This window comes from Oryctolagus cuniculus, chromosome 13 (genome assembly GCF_964237555.1).
Source record: "Oryctolagus cuniculus chromosome 13, mOryCun1.1, whole genome shotgun sequence".
In the NCBI taxonomy this organism is placed as follows: domain Eukaryota; kingdom Metazoa; phylum Chordata; class Mammalia; order Lagomorpha; family Leporidae; genus Oryctolagus; species Oryctolagus cuniculus.
The window spans coordinates 18,467,566-18,488,324 of record NC_091444.1 but is presented as its reverse complement, the minus strand read 5'-3'; the positions used below and the strand labels follow the sequence as shown (position 1 = coordinate 18,488,324).

At 61.2% G+C, this 20,759-nt stretch overlaps 1 protein-coding gene across 2 annotated transcripts in view; it reads left to right on the top strand.

The window, feature by feature from the left end:
• Positions 1 to 1,697: 1,697 nt before the first annotated feature.
• SYT2 (synaptotagmin 2) overlaps positions 1,698 to 20,759 on the top strand; it is a 96,541-nt gene continuing 77,479 nt past the window's right edge. The window contains exon 1 of one of the 2 annotated variants that reach the window (XM_070055093.1): positions 1,698 to 1,720. The gene's annotated coding sequence lies outside the window, so the exon portion shown is untranslated. Of the gene's footprint in view, positions 1,721 to 2,062; positions 2,278 to 20,759 lie in introns of those variants that run through there. The other variant, XM_051820485.2, reaches the window with a different exon arrangement.

Genomic DNA, 20,759 nt, shown 5'->3' with positions numbered 1-20,759 from the left:
GGGAAAAAGCAGGAAAGGGAGCCGGTGCTGAGGCGAGGCGACCCAGGGCAGCCCTCGCGTCCCCTCCTTCACCAGTTCACAGTGGTCTTGCGTGGCGGCAGAGGGGTCATTCTGACGGGTCCCTAGCCGGGCATGCGGCCCTGTGAGCATGGCCTAAGACCACCAGGGGCTCATCTGAATCAGATGAGAGATGAAGAGTGCAGTGTCTAACAAGAAGCTGGGTGTGGACAGGGTGGGCGTTGGGGGTCTTTGCTCTCTGGCAGCTCGCTCCTGAAGCCTAGGGGTATAAGCAGGAGGGCTGCAGAGCCCCTGCAGAGGGTTACAGTGCAGGCACTGCTGGTCCCGATGAATTAAAAGACCATTAAGGCCGGAGCCATAACACACAGTTTTCACTTAACCAAACTGATGGCAGCACGGACTGTCCTGGTAGTGTGGGGAGGCAGGCGGGCTTCCTCTGTCCAGAGTGTCTCAGGTGTACTGAGGTGAGGTGAGGCACCGGATGGACACGAGGCTTGGACTGGGACGCGGGCAGGTGGGCGGGCCGCCCTGGAGGAGTTTGGATGCATGAGGCCAGTTAGCTGGGCTCGGTTCTGTGTCCAGCTGTGGCCCACCTCTGCCTGGCTGCAGGTCTGCAAACACCAAGCAACTTCCTAAGTTCATGGGAAGTGGAATTAAAGTTCATTTTGGTGCAAAAAAAAAAACATGCAAGCCCATGCATCATTTTTTTTTCATAAAATGCATTTTCTGAGAACTCTCTGAAGCCCCCTGCAGTCATCATCGATGGGGGAGCAGGAAGGAGGGAGCCGAGCAGAGCCAGGGCCTGGCCCTCGTTCGAGGTTCCCATCTCTGCCTGCTGGATTCACTCCTGACGGCCCAGGGAAGGCGGGCCAGTGGCAGGGGCTCTGGGCCTGTTTAGCACTCTCCAGAGGAGTCCCCTGCCGCCCTCATGACAGCCGCTGAGGGGGCAGTCACTGCCCCGCACAGGGGGCGAGCTGGCCGGGAGGGTCTCTGGCTTGATCTGTGTTATTAGCAAAGTGGACCACGGCCTGTCCCCCTTGCCCCGTCCCACTGGTTCCTGCATTTTACATTCACTGCATCTCACATAGGAAGTTTCTGGACAAGCCTGGCATGTAACATTTTAAAAATTGAATTTATTTTCATTTTTATTTCAAAGAGGGAAAGAGAAAGGGAGGGTTACTCTACTTGCTGGTTCCCTCTCCAAATGCACAACCAGGGCTGGGGTCTGGCAGAAGCCAGGAGCCAGGAGCTCCAACCCCGGGGCTCCCAGTACTTGGGCCATCCCTGCATTAGCAGGAAGCTGGAATCAGAAGCGGAGGAGCTGGGATTCAAACCAAGGACGTCGTTATGGGATGCGATGTCCCAAGCAGACTTAACCGCTGTCCAAGCGCCTGCCCCTGGCTCTGAGCGGTGGGAGCCGGGAGAGAGGCAGGGTGCTTGGGTACCCCGCAGAGGGGCCCTGTGCAAGTGCGCTGCGTCCTGACGGCCCGGGCAGGTGAGGGGGGGCCTTTGCCTTCGCGCAGGCTCCCCGCAGCCATTCATGTGCACGCCGGCCACATCACCCACCGTGAAGGGCCGGCTCCGGCGCTGAGACACTAACACTCGTGGAAAATTTTGCTACGTAAGAAACCAGCCGTTCCCCCCACCTGCCGGTGCGCCCCCCTATCTTCACAGGCCCAGGCCACCCAGGGAGCCCCCGCAGGTAGGGGAGGCCTTCTGGAGGGCCAAGAGCGGGGTTCAGGGACCCAGAAAAGGTTCTGGGGGTGCTCCTGAGCCCAGTTTGTGCCTTGCGCTGCAGCGGGTCCTGCAGGCGGGGTGGGGTGGAGGGCGGCTCCAGGGGCACAGCCCCGGCCCGGCGGGAACGGGGGCCTCGGCCGAGCGACCCCTGCCGCCCGCGAGTCCGCTCTCCTGACCTTGAGCAGGCGGCCGGACGCCGAGCGCGGGAGCAGAGCGCCCGCAGGGCAGGGCAGGGCCGCCCCGGCCCGCGCCGCTGCGGGTCCCGCCCTCCCGCGCCGTCTCCTCCCCGCACTGCAGCGCTCGCCGCGCGCCCATCGATCAGCCCCTCCCGCCGCCTCGGCGCAGGCTGCGAGCTCAGCAAGTCTTGCGGCAAAGGCACTTGGGGCCGAGCGGGGACTCCGCGCCCGGGCACCCACGCCCCCGCCGCGCCGCAGCCCGCAGCCCGCAGCCCGCAGCCGCCGCCCCCTCACCTCGGGCACCGCGGCCGCCGCCGCCGCCGCCGCCGCCTGCGCTCGCTCCCGGGTGAGTCCCGACCCCCGCCCCTGTGAAGTTTCTCCTCCCGTTCGCGGCACAGGGGCGCGGGGCGGCGGGTGGGGTCGCGAAGTTTGAGGCCGAGGGGCCGGGCGCCCGCGCCGTCCTTCGGGGACTTCGGAGCGCGCGGCTGCGAGGTGCGTTTGGGAGCGGGACCCCAGGGGCTCGGAGCCCGCTCCAATGCGGGACCCGGGCGGGGCGGGACGAGTTCTCCCAGGCCGCCCGCGGTGCTGCGGCGGGAGCGCGCCCCCGGCCCGGACGCCCCCTCGCGGCTCGCGCCCCCTGGTCCGCCCGCCAAGGCTGTTTGGCCCCCGCCGCGAGCTTCGGGGACCCCGGCCCCGACGTCGTACAGGGCATGGGAGGGTCGGCGCAGCCTGGGTCCCCGAGACCCTGTAACAGGGAGAGGCTGGGAAGACCCCTGCGACCGGCCGTGAGACGGGAGGGTCGGAGGCGCGGGATCCGGACTCAGAGGGGCTCCGGCGCCCCTGGCTCCCTGCAAATCTCATGACTCAGCAGGACCTGGGGCGCGCGGTCCCTGCTCCAGCCCTGCGACGCTTTCTAGACTCTTCCATTTCACTTCCCGCTCCCGGAGCCCCTTCCCCTGACTGTACCCGATTCTCGGGGCCCAGGGCTTTTGTCCTAACTGAAAAGAGGAGTTTTAAACCTTTCCCCGTCCCACCAACCCGGTGCCTCCTCCTTTCTCCTCTCCTCCTGCCTGCCGCATTCTACAGGTGCCTGCGGGAGCCCCCCGCCCCCGGAACGTGCGTGTCTCCCCTCCCCCCAAAGCGGACCTCATTCCCTGTTCCCTAGAGGAGCAGGTGTTCTGCCCCGGCAGCTGGAAGCTGGAGTGCAAGGACAGAGGAGGTGCCGGCCCAGAAGGGCCACTGCAGTGTGGCGAGGCCGGCAGAGCCGGCAGGGCTGGGAACACCTGGGTTGGGATGGGGTGGGTGTGAGGATGAGGAAATCCTTGGGGTCTGGAGGCGCTCAGGAAGCCAGGCCGGGCCTGGGCTGCAGAGCCTGGGGGCTCTCCCGCTCCCCTCCTGCTGCTGCCCCTCGGGTAAGAGGTTGTCCTCCAGCCGACGGCTCCCACTCCTGCTAACCCGTGCGCTCCATCAGCGGGGGTGACAACCAGGAGCCGGCCGGCTTCCCCCTGCTCAGGCCAGGTCCAGCCTTTAGGCTGCTAGAAACATCTCTGTGATCAACAGAGGTGCTGGAAACACTAGCCTTGCCGGGTGTCCCTGGGCCCAGCCGGAGGGGCCAGTGGGAGGGGGTGGGGCGCCTGATGCAGTGGGACGTGCCTGTGGCCTGTGGGAGCCGGCATGGCCCCGGGGGTGAGTCAGCGTCAGGGGTCCAGGCTAGATACACTGCTGCGGCCTGGCCAGGGAGCCCAGCCCCAGCTGTTCTCTCTCCCCGTCCCTGGGAGTGGCCGCTGCTGAGCCCCCGCAGCTGAGCCTCTGGCCTGCCTGGCTCTTGGCCAGATCCTGGCCTGGTCCTCCAGGGCCGCTCTCAGGGGGCCTGGCTGCTTCTAGGGTCCTCTTGGGTCCAATCCCCCTGCCCTCCTCCATGGGTTCCCCAAGGAGGAGCTGGGGAGCTTTGGAAAAGCTTTGGGGGGGCAGAGGTGAGTGTTCCGCGGTAGCCCACCTGCCGTCTGTGCCCTGGAGGGAGAGGGACCGCACGCTTGCTCAGGAGTCCAGGAGCTTAGTCCTGGCAGTTTGGGGTTTTTTGGAGGGGAAGGGTTATAAGAACACATTTCTTCCTTCGGCTGTGGGCCTGACTCCACACACAGGAACAGGCTAGAGGGAGAGAAAGGTGCCGGTGTTTGGTTAAGGCTACCGTTTGCCGTGGAGCAGCAAGCAACTGGCTTTGTGTAACCCGCTGGGCTGAGCTGCCAGGGTCCGGGAGACCCCTGCAGAGCTGTGCCTGGCCTCTGCCGCCGGCCCTGTGCCCCTCAGGCAGCACCAGGCAGGTGCCGCTGGGCTGTCCCTGACACCACAGAGAGCTGGCTGGAGGTGGCTGTGGACATGGCTGCCCTGCCCAGGGCCTGGAACCTGGCCACCCAGCAGTCCCGGCACCGTGCTGCCTCTACCTAGACCTCGTCCTGTCTTGGCCGAGTCTCCTCTTTCTTCCCTACCCAGCCGGTGCAGGCTTCTCGTGGGAGAGCCTGTTTTGGGGGGCTGCAGGCTGGGGTACAAGAAGGATGGTGAGGAGGCTGGGGCTCAGTGGGCTGGGAGAGCCCGCTGCTTCCCTCCCCTGGACGGGAGTGGAGGCTGCCAGGGGTGGGTGGAGATGCTGCTGTGTTTGGCTTTGGGGTTTGCTGCGTGGGCCGTCCTGATCCGGCTGAAGCTGGATTTGCACCCCAGAAGGCCCAGGGGGGTGGGGGTACTCTTGGCCAATGGGGAGGGCGAAGCCAGGGAGAGCGACAGCCGGCGTTCACTGCTGCAGTGGTTAAAATAAGCAGCAGCAAAGCGCAGAGGCTGGGAGCTGGCTGGGCCTGGGTTCACATCCCGGGGCCACTGGTCACGAGGCGTGGGCCCGTGCTCGTTCATTCACGCAACAAGTATTCGTGAGCACCGGGTCTGCGCTGCTGCCCTGGTCGCCGTGCTGTGGCGGTGAACACACAGACCCGAATCCCCGCTCTTGTGGGTTTTGCATTCCTGTGGGTCTGCACAGGTGTACGTGGCTGCTCTGAGCCTCAGTTTCCCCAGTCGTTCTGTGGGAACAAGATGGAGCTGCCTCCTGTCTTCGTGGCACACACGGTCTCATGGAGACTGCACAGTTAAGCACATAAATACATCAACAGCTCATCACAGCTGTGGCAGGTGTCATGCTGACAGGCAGGGGCTCTGAGAGCGAGCGTGGAGTAGGGTCACCTGAGCAGGCCCAGAGTGTGTGTACACAGGGTTATAGCACCTTCCTGCCAGAGTGGCGGCACACATGGGATAACCATTAGCACTGTCTTAAAAATAGCCCCCGGCTTGCCGGGCGGATGCCATTCTGACTTCACTCTCTGAATAATCTATACACAGGCAACAGGCTGATTATTCATCCCCGACTTGGTCAGAAGCCAGGCCAGTGGAGCTTCTGGGATTCACTCCTGGGCTCTCATGGGGTCAGGACGAAGCATAGCGTTTCTTTGGAGAAATGTCAAGTTCATGGATATTTTCTCTAAGGGGCAATGTCGTGATTATGCCACTTGGTCTGACTTTGGATGAGCTGTTCAAGCTCTGTGTCTCAGTCTTCTCATCTGTAGAATGGAGCAGGAATTCCTCTCCGTGGCGTAGGCTGCTGTCGGTGAGGCTGGGAGGAAGGATTCCTGTGCCGTGTTCAGAGCGCAGCCTAGCGCAGGCTCGGAGCCAGGCCAGCGGTGCTGTCCGTACACTGCCTGGGGGCTCCCTGCAGCCCGTCCCTGCTCACCGCCGGACTGCTGAGCGCCCCAGCTGCACGGAGCCTTGCTCTTCAAACCCAAAGGACGTGGCTGCTGCAGGTTCTGTGGTTGCCACTCCAGTGTCCGGCCCCTCTCACGTTCACATAGCCCTTCTTTGCAGAATGAGCTGTTTTTTTTTATTTTTCCCAAAGCTGAATTTCTGGGAAGGACTTGTCCCAGCAGTCCTTTGTCTTCATCCCCGGAGCTGACGGTCCGAGGAAGTAGCCAGAGGGACCTGCCCCAGTGTCTGCACAGCCAGGGAGGGCCTGGGTGTGGCCCTGCCCCTACACAGGTGGGGTCTAAGTGGGACTTCCGCAAGGATGGCCACATGGGCGGTCAGCATGAGCTGTTGCCCGGCTTCCGCCCTGGGTACCCTCCAGCCTGGGCTGGAGCCCCCAGCTAGCTGCCTGCCAGGGGAGACGCAGGACTCCGGAGGCCCCCTGTGGACTCTGCCACTTAGCAAATTGTGCTGGGCCCACTGGGCTGGCCACTGGGGCTCGACGTATGTGCTGCTCCCAGGCAGTCCCGAGTCCAGGTCTCAGGGGCGAGGGAGGAAGAAGGAGGTGTCGCCTCGAAGTTGCAAAGTCACGCGAGGCCGAAGTGGCCGTCCTGTCTGGGGGCCCCAGGATCTCACGTGCTGTTGCTGGCAACCCTTCCCTTCTGGGGCTGGGGTCCCACTCACCACTGTAGTTCTCGGCAGCACCCAGAGGCCCTGGGGCGGCCACCAGTGTCTCCGTGTCACAACTTGGAGGCAAAGGCAGAGCCCTTATGCAATCAGAACCCAGGGTCATGGGCACGGGCTTCCCAGGCTGCTGCCAGTGATTGGCTGGAACTTTTCTTCCCCTCCCCATCTGCCGCACCTCTCTGCCCGGAACACGGGTCAAGAACGCCGTGAGACTGAGTGAGTGAAATCGGGCAGCTTTTTTTAAAAACAGGAGAAATGGAGCCCCTCTCCTTCCTGGTGGTGGGTTCCCTGCAGCCTCTCCCTAAGGCTCTGGTGCCTGCTCTGAAGGGCTGGGGAGGAGCCTGGGCAGGCAGAAGAGAGCAAAGGGTGGGCTCTGGCTGGACCTGAATCTGCCCCCAGCCTCAGCAGCCCTGTCCGTCACCAGCACCCGGAGTCTCTGCAAGTCCTACTTTGGCACTGAAGTGGTTCCTCTGACGCCAGCAGCAGCATGTGTGTGCGCGTGCACCCACCTGTGGGTGTGCGCGTGCGTGTGTAGCGGGGCATAGGCTGGGCCCGGGAGGGGCTGCCAGCGAAGGCAGGGCAAAAGGAAGTTGTGCGGTCTGGCCCGGTCCCTGAGTGTCTCACAGACCAAAGTCCAACAACCCTCGCCCACAGGGGCAGCTGGAGTCCAGTGGGCTGGGAGCCCAGGCGCCCTCTTCCTTCCTGCCTCCTCCCGCCACCTTCCCTTCAGATGGACAAGACGCTGGCGTGTAGGGACCCCCAGAGTAGCCACATGTCCTCTGGCAGCCTGCAAGGGCCCCAGGGACAGGATGGGGGCCTGGGTCTCCCCAGCACCCTTCGCGGTGCAGGTGCGGGCTGAAGGGCGAAGGCTCCGAGGCTGGGTTTTACCTCGTGCCTCCCCTTGCAAAGAGCTGAGAAGCCCGAGGCCAGCCTGGGGCTGGGGGCTGCCGTGAGGCACATGCGAGGGCCCCGGGAACCCCCAGGCTGCGGAGAACCCTGGCAGGGCCGCCTCCTAGAGTCGGGCTGCTGTGGTGGCTGCGGAATTGAGCAATTAGGGGAGATTGCAATTAGAGGCGGAATTTACCCATTACCACTCTGTGCATCTTAACATCGAGCGTGAGTGGTTGTGACTGCGCGTATGGCGCTGGGGAGAGCGGAAAATAGAACTCAATGAACGGGTGGCACTGAGGCTGAGGATGGGGAGGGGCTGGGGGCAGCTTAACTCCTTCCCTACTGGAGTCGATGGGGGAGCAGCCGGGAGGCGTGTGAGGTCAGGGTGAGGCCCAGCCACCCACTGCATTTGCAAGATGGGACTGAGGCTCTCCCTGGGCCTCCTGTGTGCCCGGCTGTTCAGGTGGGGGTCAGATGCGGTGCCTGCCTGGGCCTGGGGAAGTGAGAGGTGGTGGAGGTCAAGATGGCAGCGGCCGCAGAGGTCAAGGGCAGCCTGTGGAGTCTCAGAGAGGGGAGGAAAATAATAACCAGTGTGCGTGTGTACGCATGTGCACATATGCATCGTGTGAGTGTGTACATCAGGTGTACACATGTGCACATATGCATCGTGTGAGTGTGTACATCAGGTGTACGCATGTGCACATATGCATCGTGTGTGTGCATGAGTGTGCCTGTGTACACATGTGCACATAAGCATCGTGTGTGTGAGTGCATCGTGTGTGTGTACATCGTGTGTACGCATGTGCACATATGCATCGTGTGTGCGTACATCAGGTGTACACATGTGCACATATGCATCCTGTGTGTGCGTGTGCGTCAGTGTGTGCATGTGCCTGTGTGACAGCAGAGATGTCCTGCACTTGGCCTCTCCCTCCCCTTCCTGTCTCTCCCTTCTCTTCACTCACTCCCCCTCCTCATACCCTCTGCTGGGTCCAGTGAGGCAGGATGTGTCTGTGGGGGGCCCAGGGCTGGTGCCCGCATGTCCCCAAGGTCAGTGGGAGCGCTGAGCTGCCCCAGGGAAGCCTGCTCCTCCCTTCAGGGCTGACAGGGCGGAGGGCCATCTTCCTCGCGTGGCTGCGGTCTGCACTAGGGCTGCCTGTGTGCTGGCCACGAGCCGCTGCTGTGAACGGTGGCTGGCGGCAGCTCTGGTGTCCTTGGTAGACAGGAAGTGCTTCCTGGGGTGCGGCCTAACCTGCTGCTGCTGTGACTTCATGGCCCGCAGGGGAGGAGGCCCCTTCCTGAGAGACTCAGACAGAGCAGGGAAGGGGGCCTGGGCTAAGGGTGCCGGAGCGGCGAAGGACCCTGCCTGTCCCCAGCCCCCTGTGTTTATTTCAGAGAAGCCCACTCCACAACCCACAGCCCTTACCTCCATCCTCCTTGGGCTGCCTGGCTCCCCGATTTCCTTTGCAACCCTGGGTTCCTCCTTGCTGGAGTCCTTGCTGGACTAAAGTCACAGGCCCGGTGATGGGAGCCTGGACCAGATGCCAGCAGGGAGCGAGCCCCCTCCCCAAAGCTAGGGGAGAGGGCCATCACCTGTAGCGCCCAGAACCTGTGGGTTGAGTGCCTGGGGAAAGCAGGCCTGGGCCCGAGAGCCAGCCTGGCCGCAGGGAGTCCAGGAGAGCCAGAGGCGAAGCCCACCAAGTTCGGACAGCGTGCGGCTGGCTCCGTGTCGGCAGGCAGCACAGTGTTAAATGGCAGGGGGAGGGCTCCCTCTCCCACGAGGAGGAGAAGGCATCACTTTAATGAGGCTGCCCTGGTTCCAAATCAATCCTGGCATTGCAGGAGGCGGAGGGGAAACACAGGCGAGAAATTGGATTAGCTCTTTGATGCCGGAGCGACGCTGGCTGTGGCCGCCGCTGCTGTGTGAGGCAGGAAGGAGCGAGTGTGGAGCCGGCCGGCTCGGCCCAGTCCCCAGGGTCTGAGGCTTCCCAGGGGGCCTGGCCCCAGCCCGTCAGGTCTCCTGCTGGTGGAGGGACAGCAGGGTGCCCAGGGGGCGGACAGCAATAGGAGCCACCGGCCTCACCACTGCCGGGCTGGGAGGTATCCTGGAGCTTTCCCTGGAGTTGGTGGGGAGCCCCAGTGACCCCAGGAGGTGAGGCGATGGGGAAGGGGCACAGAGGGGCCGACACCTCTGGTCCCTGCTCCCCCAGCCCCCAGCCTCGTGTTCTATAGGAAGCAGCCCAAGCAGCCCGTGATGGCTGGGAGTTAGAGGGCCGGTTTTAAACCAAGACCTCCACCTCCTGCCCGTGTGTCCTGGGCAAGTGCAGGGTCCTCATCTGAAAACAGAGGCAGTGACACACAGGCGCTCTGGGCCTTGTGACAGGGACATGTCCTCAGACTGTCACTACGGGTGACTGTAGTGTCGTGCAGGTCCCCGGGGGTCCTCAAGAAGTTTTCAGAGGGGCCCATCGGTCAGAACCATTTTCCTAGCAACCCTTCAGCCATCTGCCATGCTCCTGCTGGACGGTGCTGGAGGCTGTGCAGGAGTCAAGGCGGTGGCCCGAGACTGTCCCGGCCGCTGTGTCCTGCCCCGCCTCACTCTGCCAGCGGAGAAGTCAGCACAGAAGGAAAGCCGGTGTCACCGAGCAACGTCTCCGTACGATTGCGTGGTGTCTGCACAGTGTGAACACTGACGTCGTTTTTTTTTTTTTTTTTTTTTTTTTTTTTGACAGGCAGAGTGGACAGTGAGAGAGAGAGACAGAGAGAAAGGTCTTCCTTTGCCGTTGGTTCACCCTCCAATGGCCGCCACGGCCGACGCGCTGCGGCCGGCACACCGCACCGATCCGATGGCAGGAGCCAGGAGCCAGGTGCTTTTCCTGGTCTCCCATGGGGTGCAGGGCCCAAGCACCTGGGCCATCCTCCACTGCACTCCCGGGCCACAGCAGAGGGCTGGCCTGGAAGAGGGGCAACCGGGACAGAATCCGGCGCCCCGACCGGGACTAGAACCCGGTGTGCCGGCGCCGCTAGGCGGAGGATTAGCCTAGTGAGCCGCGGCGCCGGCCTGTTTGTTTTGTTTTAAGATTTATTTATTTATTTGAAAGGCAGCATTACGGGGCGGGGTGGGGGGAGAGAGAGAGAGAGAGAGAGAGATTGGTATTCCATCTGCTGGTTTACTCCCCAGTTGGCCGATCCGAAGCCAGGAGCCAGGAGCTTCCTCCAGGTCTCCCACGTGGGTGCAGGGGCCCAAGGACTTGGGCCATCATCTACTGCTTTCCCAGGCCATAGCAGAGAGCTGGATGGGAAGTGGAGCAACCGGGACTTGAACCAGCACCCATATGGATGCCAGCATTGCAGGCAGTGGCTCTGTCTCCCTCTCTCCCCCTCTCCCCCTCTCCCCTTCTCTCCCTCTCTTCCTCTCTCCCTATCTCTGTAACTCTGCCTTTCAAATAAATTAATCTTAAGAATGCATGGCAAGAAACCAACAGGGATCAAGGCAGAACTGACTCCCAAGGCCCCTGATGCCGGGAGAGCAGTGTTGGCTGCCGGGCTGGCGTCTATGCGGGGAGTGGGGGCAGGGGGCGTGGCCAAAATGTTCTTTTGCATATGACCTCCTTTGACCTTTCTAACGGCTTGAGCTTTGTTGAGGTGTACTCCACGGGTCATAATTTGCCTGTCTTAAAGGTTCGATTCAGTGGTTTATGCATCCACAGCCTTGTGCACCTCCCTCTCTCACCCATGTTCTCTCACCCTCACGTGGAAGGCGGTGAGTGTCCCACGGTCCCACTGCTGGGGGGTGGCACAGTCAGCCCTGCATTCAGCGTGGGCCCCTTTGCCTCCTCCCTGGCAAAGAAGGGATTCAAGGGGGAGCATGGACAGATGCCTACCACGACTGGTGTTCATGAGGTTCCCTAGAGTGGATCGTGCCCACTCAGCATGGACACTGGTCCTGCCCACGCAGCTCTGTGGATGCACAGGACACGCAGAGCCCAGCCCTGCTGATGGGGGTGCAGTGTTTCCCTTCTGTCCTGCACGGGCACTTAGAGCTCCTGGTGGAGCCGGCCTTTGGCAGTAAAACCTCCAGGAGCTGAGACCCGCCCTTGGCGCTGGCCCCCGACGGTGGGACGGGGCCACCACGCTCCCCCCACCCTGAGTCTTTTAGTCTCTTTTAGTGGCTTTCGTGGCTCTGGCACTGAGAGAATGTGGTCAGCTAGGCCTGGGGGACAAACCGAGGGACAGACCAGGAGCTGCCTGCAGCCACGCCCAGGTGTCCATCACACACATCCAGGTCACTGATGGCACTGGCGCGTGGCTGCTCCTGGTGTGGCTGTCCCCACGCCCTGCTGTTGAGGCGCCCGCCAGGGGCCAGTCCTGAGGAAGACAGGGCCCACTCTACCCGGCTTCCCCGGGGCCCAATGCCGGGGTCTTCCCGATGCTCCACGCCCCGTGTGTTCCTCCACAGTACACCTTTGGGTATGTGTGTGTGCGTGTGCACACGGGCCTCTCAGTGTGTGAGTGTGTATGTGTGTGTGAGAGAGAGAGAGAGAGAGAGAGAGGGAGAGAGAGAGAATTATCCATCTGCTTGTTCACTCCCCAAATGGCTTCACCCCCTGGGACTGGGTCCGGCAGAAGCCAGGAGCCTGGAACTCCATCCGGGTCTCCCACGTGGGTGCAGGGCTCCAAGCACTCGGGCCACCCTCTGCTGCTTTCCTAGGCGCATTAGCAGGGAGCTGGATTGGATGGAGCAGCCGGGACTCGAACCGGCGTCCATATAAGGTGCAGGCATCGCAGGCAGCGACTTAACCTGCTGCACCTCAACTCCCGTCAGAGCGTCTCCTTTTTGTTTGGAGTTCGTGGCCACGTGGGGCGCTTGGCTCAGAGTAGGGAAGATTGACAGCTTCACACAAACACACAGACGTAAACATCCCCCAGACAGCCCTTGGCAGGGTGCCCACAGCCGTGGTGCCTCCTTCTCAGCTTCCTGGGAAATTGAGGACGAAATTGGAGCCGAGCCTTATCTCCAGGCTGGAGGACACGTGTGGTGACGGCCCCTCCCCCAGCCCACAGGCCTCCCCTGCCTGCCTCAGAACTGCCTTGAGCAGCCTCCTAGACCGGGGTGTGTCAGGCTGGGCACTTGTGGGCCTGGGACTGGTGCTTTCCCTGCCCCTGAGCAGTTGCTGCCTTCCCAGGCCGTGGCAGCTGCTGTCTGCTGTTAGGAGTCGTCGTCCTGGCCACGCTGGCTTGGCTGCAGCTGTGGGCAGCGCGCTGGAGGCGGTGCGGATCTGGGCTGTGTGCTCAGAGGTGTGGGGCTTGGGGGGAGGCTGAAGGAGACGATGTGTGGGAGCAGTGCCTGGGACTCCGGCCCCTGCCCAGTGACTTGGGGGCCAGGAAGTTGTGCAAGGAAGCGTGTGGCCTCACTGAGTCACTCCACCAATGCACTCGCTTGGCCCCTGCTTCAAATACACCTTGTGCCGCCGGATGCTTGTTTGTGTCCTGAGTTCTGTAGAGAAGGAAAATTCAGGACATTACCCATTCCACCTTCTTATTGTTGGAGCCAGGAGTAGGAGCAGGGAGCCCTGGCCTATGGAACGCTGGCCAGGCCCCCACGTGCCTCGCCGGCCTCTCATCCATCCATTCACTCGCGCGGTGATCATTCATTGTGCAGGCTGAATGGCGCTGAGGACAGAACAGACCCTGCCTGTAAAAAAGCCACACAACTCGCCGTGTGGCACAGCAGGTTAAAGCCCTGGCCTGCAGCACTGGCATCCCATATGGGTGCCGATTCTAGTCCCAGCTGCTCCTCTTCTAATCCAGCTCTCTGCTATGGCCTGGGAAAGCAGTGGAAGGTGGCCCAAGTCCTTGGGTCCCTGCACCCATGTGGGAGACCAGGAAGAAGCTCCTGGCTTCTGGCTTCGGATTGTCACAGCTCCAGTCATTGCGGCCATCTGGGGAGTGAACCAGCGGATGGAAGACCTCTCTCTCTGTCTTAACCTGTCTCTGTAACTCTGTCTTTCAAATAAATAAAAAATAAAGCTTAAAAAAAAACCCCACACAACTGATTATATGATTATGTGTAATTGGCATGAAGTAAATAGCACTCTATGCTCTGAGGGTTTATAGCAGACTTTATGGGCTAGGGAATGGCTGGTCCAAGCCGCCATGGTTCATGGGCTATGGAGGGACTGCAGGCACTCTTGCACTCTCCCTGGGATGTGGGGTCCAGCCGCTGATACTGCCAGGTGTGTGTGTGCCCATACCGTTCACGCCAGGCCCAGGAGGGCGGGGCCTGTGGGAGGGGTTCTGTGCGGGAGGCAGGTGCTGTGTGGCCCAGGGGGCTGGAGCTGCTGGCTCTCCTTTGCCCCCCAGGCTCCCTTGAGCTCATCTCTTCCTCTCTTTGCATCTGCTCCTTCCTCTGCAGAATGAGGCTCCGGCTGGGAAATCCCAGGCGTCCCTTCCCAGTGTCCGGGAAGTCCTCCGAGGTTTCCCGAGGCCACGCTGTGGTTCTGCCCCTGGAGGCTGAGGAATGGGGCTGGCAGGGCAAGGAGGGGGAGAAAGCGCTGGCTTGGCAAGTGTGTCCCAGAGCAGCTAGAATCAGGGATGGGGACGGGACAGGAGCAGGCTGTCATGGTGGCACAGAGTGTGGGCCTGGAGCCGTGGCTAAAAACGGCAGCAAGCCCAGTGTCGGGTAGATCTTAGGCAGCACTGTCTGGCTGTTTGCACTGGGACGTCTGGCAGGTGACCACAGGGCATCAGGGAGGGGTGGGACGTCACCACCCGGAGTGCCAGCACCCCGTGCTGCAGTGCCTGGTTCAGGCCCAGCCACTCTGCTTCCAGGCTTCTTGCTAACAAACACCCTGAGAGGCGGCAGGTGGTGCTCCAGGTGCTTGGGTTCCTACCACCCCCTTGGGAGACCTGGGTGGAGTTCCGGGCTCCTGGCCCAGCTCAGGTTGTTGTGGGCATTTGAGGAGTGAACGAGTGGGTGGAAGCTCTCTCTGTGTCTCTCTACCTTTTGAACAAAAAGGAAATAGTAAAGTTTTCATTTTTTTTCCCAAAAAGAGCGTAAGGGAACTGTCTTGTCGATGTTCTGGAAGATCAGAGCGAGGGCTTTCCAGAGTTTGCGTGGCAGTGGGGGCGGTGATGACCTTACCAGGGCCCTGCCCCAGACAAGCCCATGAATCTCCCTGCTCGCGGTGCCTCTGATGTCAGCGCCGTCTGGCTGTCTGTGAGAGGGAGATGTCGCGTCCTCTTGGAGACAGGTTTCTGAGCATAAACCATCCTCTTTCACGTCTCCCGATGACACGTGTGCTGTCACACTCCATCACGTCGGGTCGGGTGGCACCGCTGCTCTCCTGCTGTAGTGGACACGTGGCTTCTGAGAAGTGTGTCAGTTGCTGGCAGCAGGAGGGCTGGGAGCCGTGGAGTTCTGTTCCAGCCCCAGCAACAAGGGCTGGAGATGAGGCCCTCGAGCTCCCGTGGAGACTTCTCCGGTGTATCCCAAGTGCTCTCCCAGGGGTCTGCTGTGCGCTGGGCTCCCCGTGTGTGCAGGCAGCGGGCATGTTGCACTCTGTGTGAGGCTGCCTGTGGAAACCTTGCTCCCTGCTTCTAAGGGGGACCATGCCTGCGTCTTTGTCAAGAAGGAGTCCTAGTGTCAGAGGAGCCGTGGGGTGAACCTCGGTGTGGAGCATTTGAGGTGGATCTAAGGAGAAGCGTGCAAGCATCGTAACAGCAGACCCTGCAGGCAGAAGACCTCCTCCAAAGAGAAGCCAAGCCTGGGGTAGGACAGGCAGATCTGCTCTCGGCACCGTTTCCTTCCTGGAGTTGCCTGAGTGTGGATGGTGACCTGCTGGAGAGGGGAATGTGTGCACAATCTCAGCCAGGTAACTGGCGTTCAGGACTAGGAGGAGGGGCCCTGGGACTGACGCTGGCTGTGATGGGCCAGGCAGGGCGGGACCTCCTCCTCGATCAGTGCCCCAGTGTTGTCTCTGGGCTAAAGGGCGCAGGTGTGAGCTCAGCATCCGAGACTGCGGCGAGACCTGCACCAGGATGTGCAGGGGCCCCTGCAGTGTGGGCAGGGCTGCCCCTTGCGATTCAGGGTGCTGGACATCGCCTGCCACCAGCCCTCTGCGTGGGGTCTGTTCACAGGTGCTGAGGGTTTGCTTGCCAGCAAGCCTGTCATTCAGCTCTAGTTGAAGGGGGAGCTGAGCGCCCTGTGAAGGGAACAGCTTCCAGATTTTTCTGCAGGGACTGCATCAGGCCCAGCACGGACCAGGCTCCTCTTCTGCCACGACTGTGGTGTCACACCAGGGGTTTGCAGGGCATCTCGGGCTTTGTTCTAGAAATGACGTAAACTTATCAGAGGTTACTTTGCCACTGACAGAGGGGGAATGGACAGCACATTTATCCTTTTGACAACTCTCCCAGACTTGACTTCAAGGCCTTGCAGGGCAGGGCAGTCCTGATCCCAATGCTGGAAGATGTCTTGATACCATGCCTCCAGCCTCTTGGCAGGATTTTTTTTTTTTTTTTTGGCAGAGAGAAGGAGAGGGAGAGGGAGAGGGGGAGGGGGAGGGGGAGGGGGAGAGGGGGATGGGAGGAAAGAGAGAGAGAGAGCTTTTCCATCCGTTAGGTCATAGCCCAAATGGCTGCGATGGCCAGAGCAGGGCCAGTCTGAAACTAGGAACCAGGAGCTTCTTCCTGGTCTCCCAAGTGGGTGCAGGGCCCCAAGAACTTTGGTCCATCTCCTACTGCTCTCTCAGGTGCATTAGCAGGGAGCTGGATTGGAAGTGGAGCAACCGGGCTTTGAACTGGTGCGCATAGGGCATGTGGGCATCACAGGCCATACTTAACCCGCTGTGTCAGAATGCCGGCCCCTGGCGGGAGCTCTCTAGCTACCCTGCGTCCTCCCCTTGGCCCACCAGTGTCTGTCATGCTGTTTTCTCACTGTCAGCTGCTCTGAAAGGACCTGATGCTCAGTATCTTTTTTTTTTTTTTTTGACAGGCAGAGTAGACAGTGAGAGAGAGAGACAGAGAGGAAGACCTTCCTTTGCCGTTGTTTCACCCTCCAATGGCTGCCACGGCCAGCACGCTGCGGCCGGCACACCACGCTGATCCGATGGCAGGAGCCAGGTACTTATCCTGGTCTCCCATGGGGTGCAGGGCCCAAGCACTTGGGCCATCCTCCACTGCACTCCCTGGCCACAGCAGAGAGCTGGCCTGGAAGAGGGGCAACCAGGACAGAATCCAGCGCCCCGACCGGGACTAGAACCCGGGGTGCCGGCGCCACAAGGTGGAGGATTAGCCTAGTGAGCCGCGGCGCCAGCGATGCTCAGTATCTTAGGGTCAGGTGCCCGTGCCTGTTCCAGGTGATGGCAGGAAAGGCTTGGGGCTGTGCTGTGCACTGCCCTCTTCCCTGTGGCCCTGGACATCTGCCTGTTTGTCCTCCTGCCGTTAGCTGCAGTCTCCTCATCTCGGTGCTCTGGTGGATTTGTCATCAGCTTCCCCCTGAACTCTCCTCAGCACCTTTGCAATGCTTGAAGCCACGGCAGTGCTCAGGAGTGCAAACCAGGCTGGCGGGGGCTGGGAGGTTCAGCACCACGGACAGAGCTCAGCGCCGCGCTCTGCTCTAGCGGGAGAGCCACAGTTGGACTCCTGACTTCCCACCTGCTGTTTTTCTGCAGGAGGCCGGGCAGGGAAAGCGGTGCCGCGGTCCTGCCCTTTCCTGACTGTGGGACCTCGGCCAAGCCACCCCTCTCCTGGGTCCCACCTTTTATCTGTACAGTGCAGGGTGTGAGTGCCAAGCGCAGCTCCACTGTGAGCCCTAGGGTCTGTGACTGTCTTTCCCAGAAGGTCTTTTTTAAAAATTATTTTTATTTATTTGAAAGGTAGAGAGAGAGAGAGAGAGAGCGCTTCCATCCACTGGTTCACTCCCCAAATGCCCACACTAGCCAGGGCTAGGCCAGGCTGAGGCCGGCAGCCAGGAGCTCAATCCTGATCTCTCACATGGTCGGCAGGGACCCAGATACTTGAGTCGTCACCTGCTGACTTCCAGGGTCTACGTCAGTGGGAAGGTGGAATTGGGAGTGGAGCTGGGATTCGAACCCAGGCACTGTAGTAGGGGATGTGGGCTGCCCCAAGCATCATCTTAGCCACGGTACAAAACACCCCAACACCCCGGGTTCTTAAAAAGTGATCGTGACTGCAGGCTTGGCTTAAGGTAAGGCCGGTTTAACTTTTTCAAAAGGATTTTATTTTATTTATTTATTTGAAAGATATATATATATATGTGTGTGTGTGTGTGTATTTATATATATATTTTCTTCCCATCTACTGGTTCACTCCCCAGTTGGCCACAAAGGCTGGGGCTGGTCCAGGCCAAAGCCAGGAACCTAGAACTCCATCTGGGTCTCTCACGTGGATGACAGAGGCCCAGGGACTTTATTTTTTTTTAAATTTTTTTATTTGACAGGTAGAGTTATAGGCAGTGAGAGAGAGACAGAGAGAAAGGTCTTCCTTCCATTGATTCACTCCCCAAATGGCTGCAACAGCCGGAGCTGTGCCAATCTGAAGCCAGGTGCTTCCTCCTGGTCTCCCATGTGGGTACAGGGGCCCAAGCACCTGGGCCATCCTCCACTGCCTTCCCAGGCCACAGCAGAGAGCTGGACTGGAAGAGGAGCAACCGGGACTAGAACCTGGTGCCCATATGGGATTTCAGCGCCACAGGCAGAGGATTAACCAAGTGAGCCACAGCGCCGGCCCATGGGCCCAGGGACTTCAGCTATTACCTGTTGCCTTCCCAAGTGCATTAGCAGGGAGCCGGATTGGAAGTGGGGCAGCCAGGACTTGAACCAGGGCTCCTGTCTAGGATGCTGGCGTTGTGGGTGGGGCCAGCATAGCCTGCAGGTGCTAGGAATTCATGACCTCAGGTCTGGCAGTCTGCATGGGTGGTGGCTGAGTCTTAGTGCTTTGAGCAGGGCCATCTGCCCTGTAAGAATCATTATTCCAGGCACCTTGTGGCCCACTCCACCACAGGCCAACTCCAGCCTGAGCTGGTCGGAGGAGTAGGTTTTGTTGGTGGGGGCCTGGCATGTGGCGCATAAGCGAGGTGGGAACTGAGTAGGCGTGCGCAGAGGGGATCCAGGCTTTCCCGGGTCGTAGGTCACCAGGGTGTCAGAGGGAGGTTCCCCCTGTGCCCTCTCCAGAGAGGCTCCTCAGTAGGGGGCTGGGCTGAAGTGGGAGCAGCCTGCAGGAGGAGGAGGCATGGCCGGGGCCAGAGGTGGGGACGGCACAGGGCAGCTCCGCATGGCTCTGGTGATGGGAGGGAGGACAGAGTGACAGATCCTGGCTGCGTCCTGAGTGCCAGGAGCAGGGGCTGCGCTGCACTGTCTTTGTGGACTCTTGATTCATCCCAGCAGGGTCATTCAGAGGCCCACAGGCCCTGGAAACCCGCGATGGCCTGGAGGGCGCAGCGGTCCTCCCCATCTACTGCTCTTCCACCCATCACACCGAGAACCCAACCCCCCCTGCCCCGTTCCCCTGTCCTGGGCACTTGGCTGGGACAAGAGGGGTGACTGGGGCCCTGCGTCACGAGGAAGGCAGGCCAGGCTCTCTGCACTGAGGGGACCCCTGGGAGCTCTGCACTGCTTACCAGACCTCTGGGAGGTTCTAGGCAATCCCCCCCGGGGGGGGGCTGCCTCCCCTCAGAGAGGCCCACCTGCTGTGCTCTGCTACCCAGCCCTCCCCACGCCCCAGGGCTGCTCCTCTTCCTCCCGCCCCTGCGAGTCTGGGTCTGCGCAGAATTCAGACGCTCGCTTCAGGCTGCCCCTCCGCTCCTCGCAGTGAAAGGCACCTGCCGTGCTGACCAGGCAGGGATGCCCCCCCAGAAAGACTGGGTAGACACTGGGGGCCCAGGCCTGGCGGAGGCTGTCCGAGAGCATGTTTCAGACAGTGCGTCCCTGTGCTGTTTGTATCACCAGGTGGTTCACTGCCCACCTTGTCAGGGGCCAACGCCAGCTCCTGGGGGTAGAGTGGGGACTGGGAGAGGTGGAGGCGGACCCCCGTTTGGCAGGGAAGACTCTTGTGTGCATGTGTGGGTGTGGCGTCCTTGAGTGGGGAGCACCAGAGGGAGCCCCTTTTGTGCAGTCTGGTTCTCCAAACCGTTGCCGATCTGGGGGCAGGTCTGGGGCACATGGGATCCTGGGGGCAGCAGGCTTGAGAAGGAGCTGGGTCCTGTGGTCTTAGTGCTGTGAGTGCAGCGCTTTGGGTCTTAGAACGGATTCCAGTGCTCTCTTCCTACGAGCTGGGAGGATGAGCCTGGGTGCAGGAGCCACAGGGGACGGCTTTTGACAGTATTAGGAAGACGATCCTAACAGAGGGGAAACCAAGTTTGTCTCCACTGTGAATCCACTAGACAGTGGATTCACTGACTTTCTCAGTGCCGGGACATGGTAGTCGCTGGAGGACCGTGGAGGAGGTGCAGCCATCCAGAGAGTCAGTGGCCTGCCCCCACAGGTGTGAGCCTGGGTCCTCGGGTGTAGGTCAGCAGAGGCTGATGGATGCACTGTAGGAGGGCCGCCTCAGCGCTGAGGGCTTGGACGTGGGGACCTTCTCCCTTGAATCTCTTCTGGAGATTGGAGACCTCCAGGTCAGGGTGGAGCTGGGCTGGTAGCGGGTGCCTTGCTTGGGACAGGTGGCCCAGAGCCTCTGCTGCTGCTGCACCTGCTGGTCACCCTCCAGAGAGGACATGTCTGTTTCTGTGTCTTGGAAACCCCAGTGAGGCTCCTGCATCCCTGCCTTGGCCTGGCCTAGGACGTGGTGGCCCTCTGTGCAGTGGGGTGACAGCCGTCTGGCTCCATGTGCACTTTTCAGAGGCGGGCGTGGGTGGCTGGGGTGTGGGAGAAGTGGCTGGCTGTCTCAGGGGGCTGGAGGGAGACTGGGTGTGGGTCCCAGCTCCAGCTGCTCCCCACTGCGTCGGAGGCCCCAGCCCTGACGGGGATGAATAATTGATGGTGACTAATGGATCGTCACTGCCCTGTGAAATATTCAGCAGGCACCTCAGCAGGTGTGTGTAATCAGATGTTTCTTGCCGCCCTCCCTCCTGGTAGGCAGGGGACTCCTGGGTTTCCCTCACTCTGCACCCTGTGGGCTGGCAGACAAGCGCGTTCTGTGCCTGGGCCCTTCCCAGGGGAGGGAGCAAGGCCCGTGGTGCTTATTTTGGGGGACTGGGCCAGCCTGCTCTGTGGGGGCATCTGCAGTGCCCAGCGTCCAGAATGTTGGGGAATCGCTGGGAGTGAACAGAGGAGCAGCAGCCCCAGGCGTGTCTACAGGGGCTAGTGGCCTGCTGGTGGTGGACAGGGGCCAAGGAGCACCCTCCTCTCCCACGGTGTAGGGAGACACCCTGAGAACAAGCAGGGGGGAGGGGTGCTCCCAGGCCTGAGATGATTTGCTGAAGGCTGCACGGCTGTGGAGCTCCTGCAACCA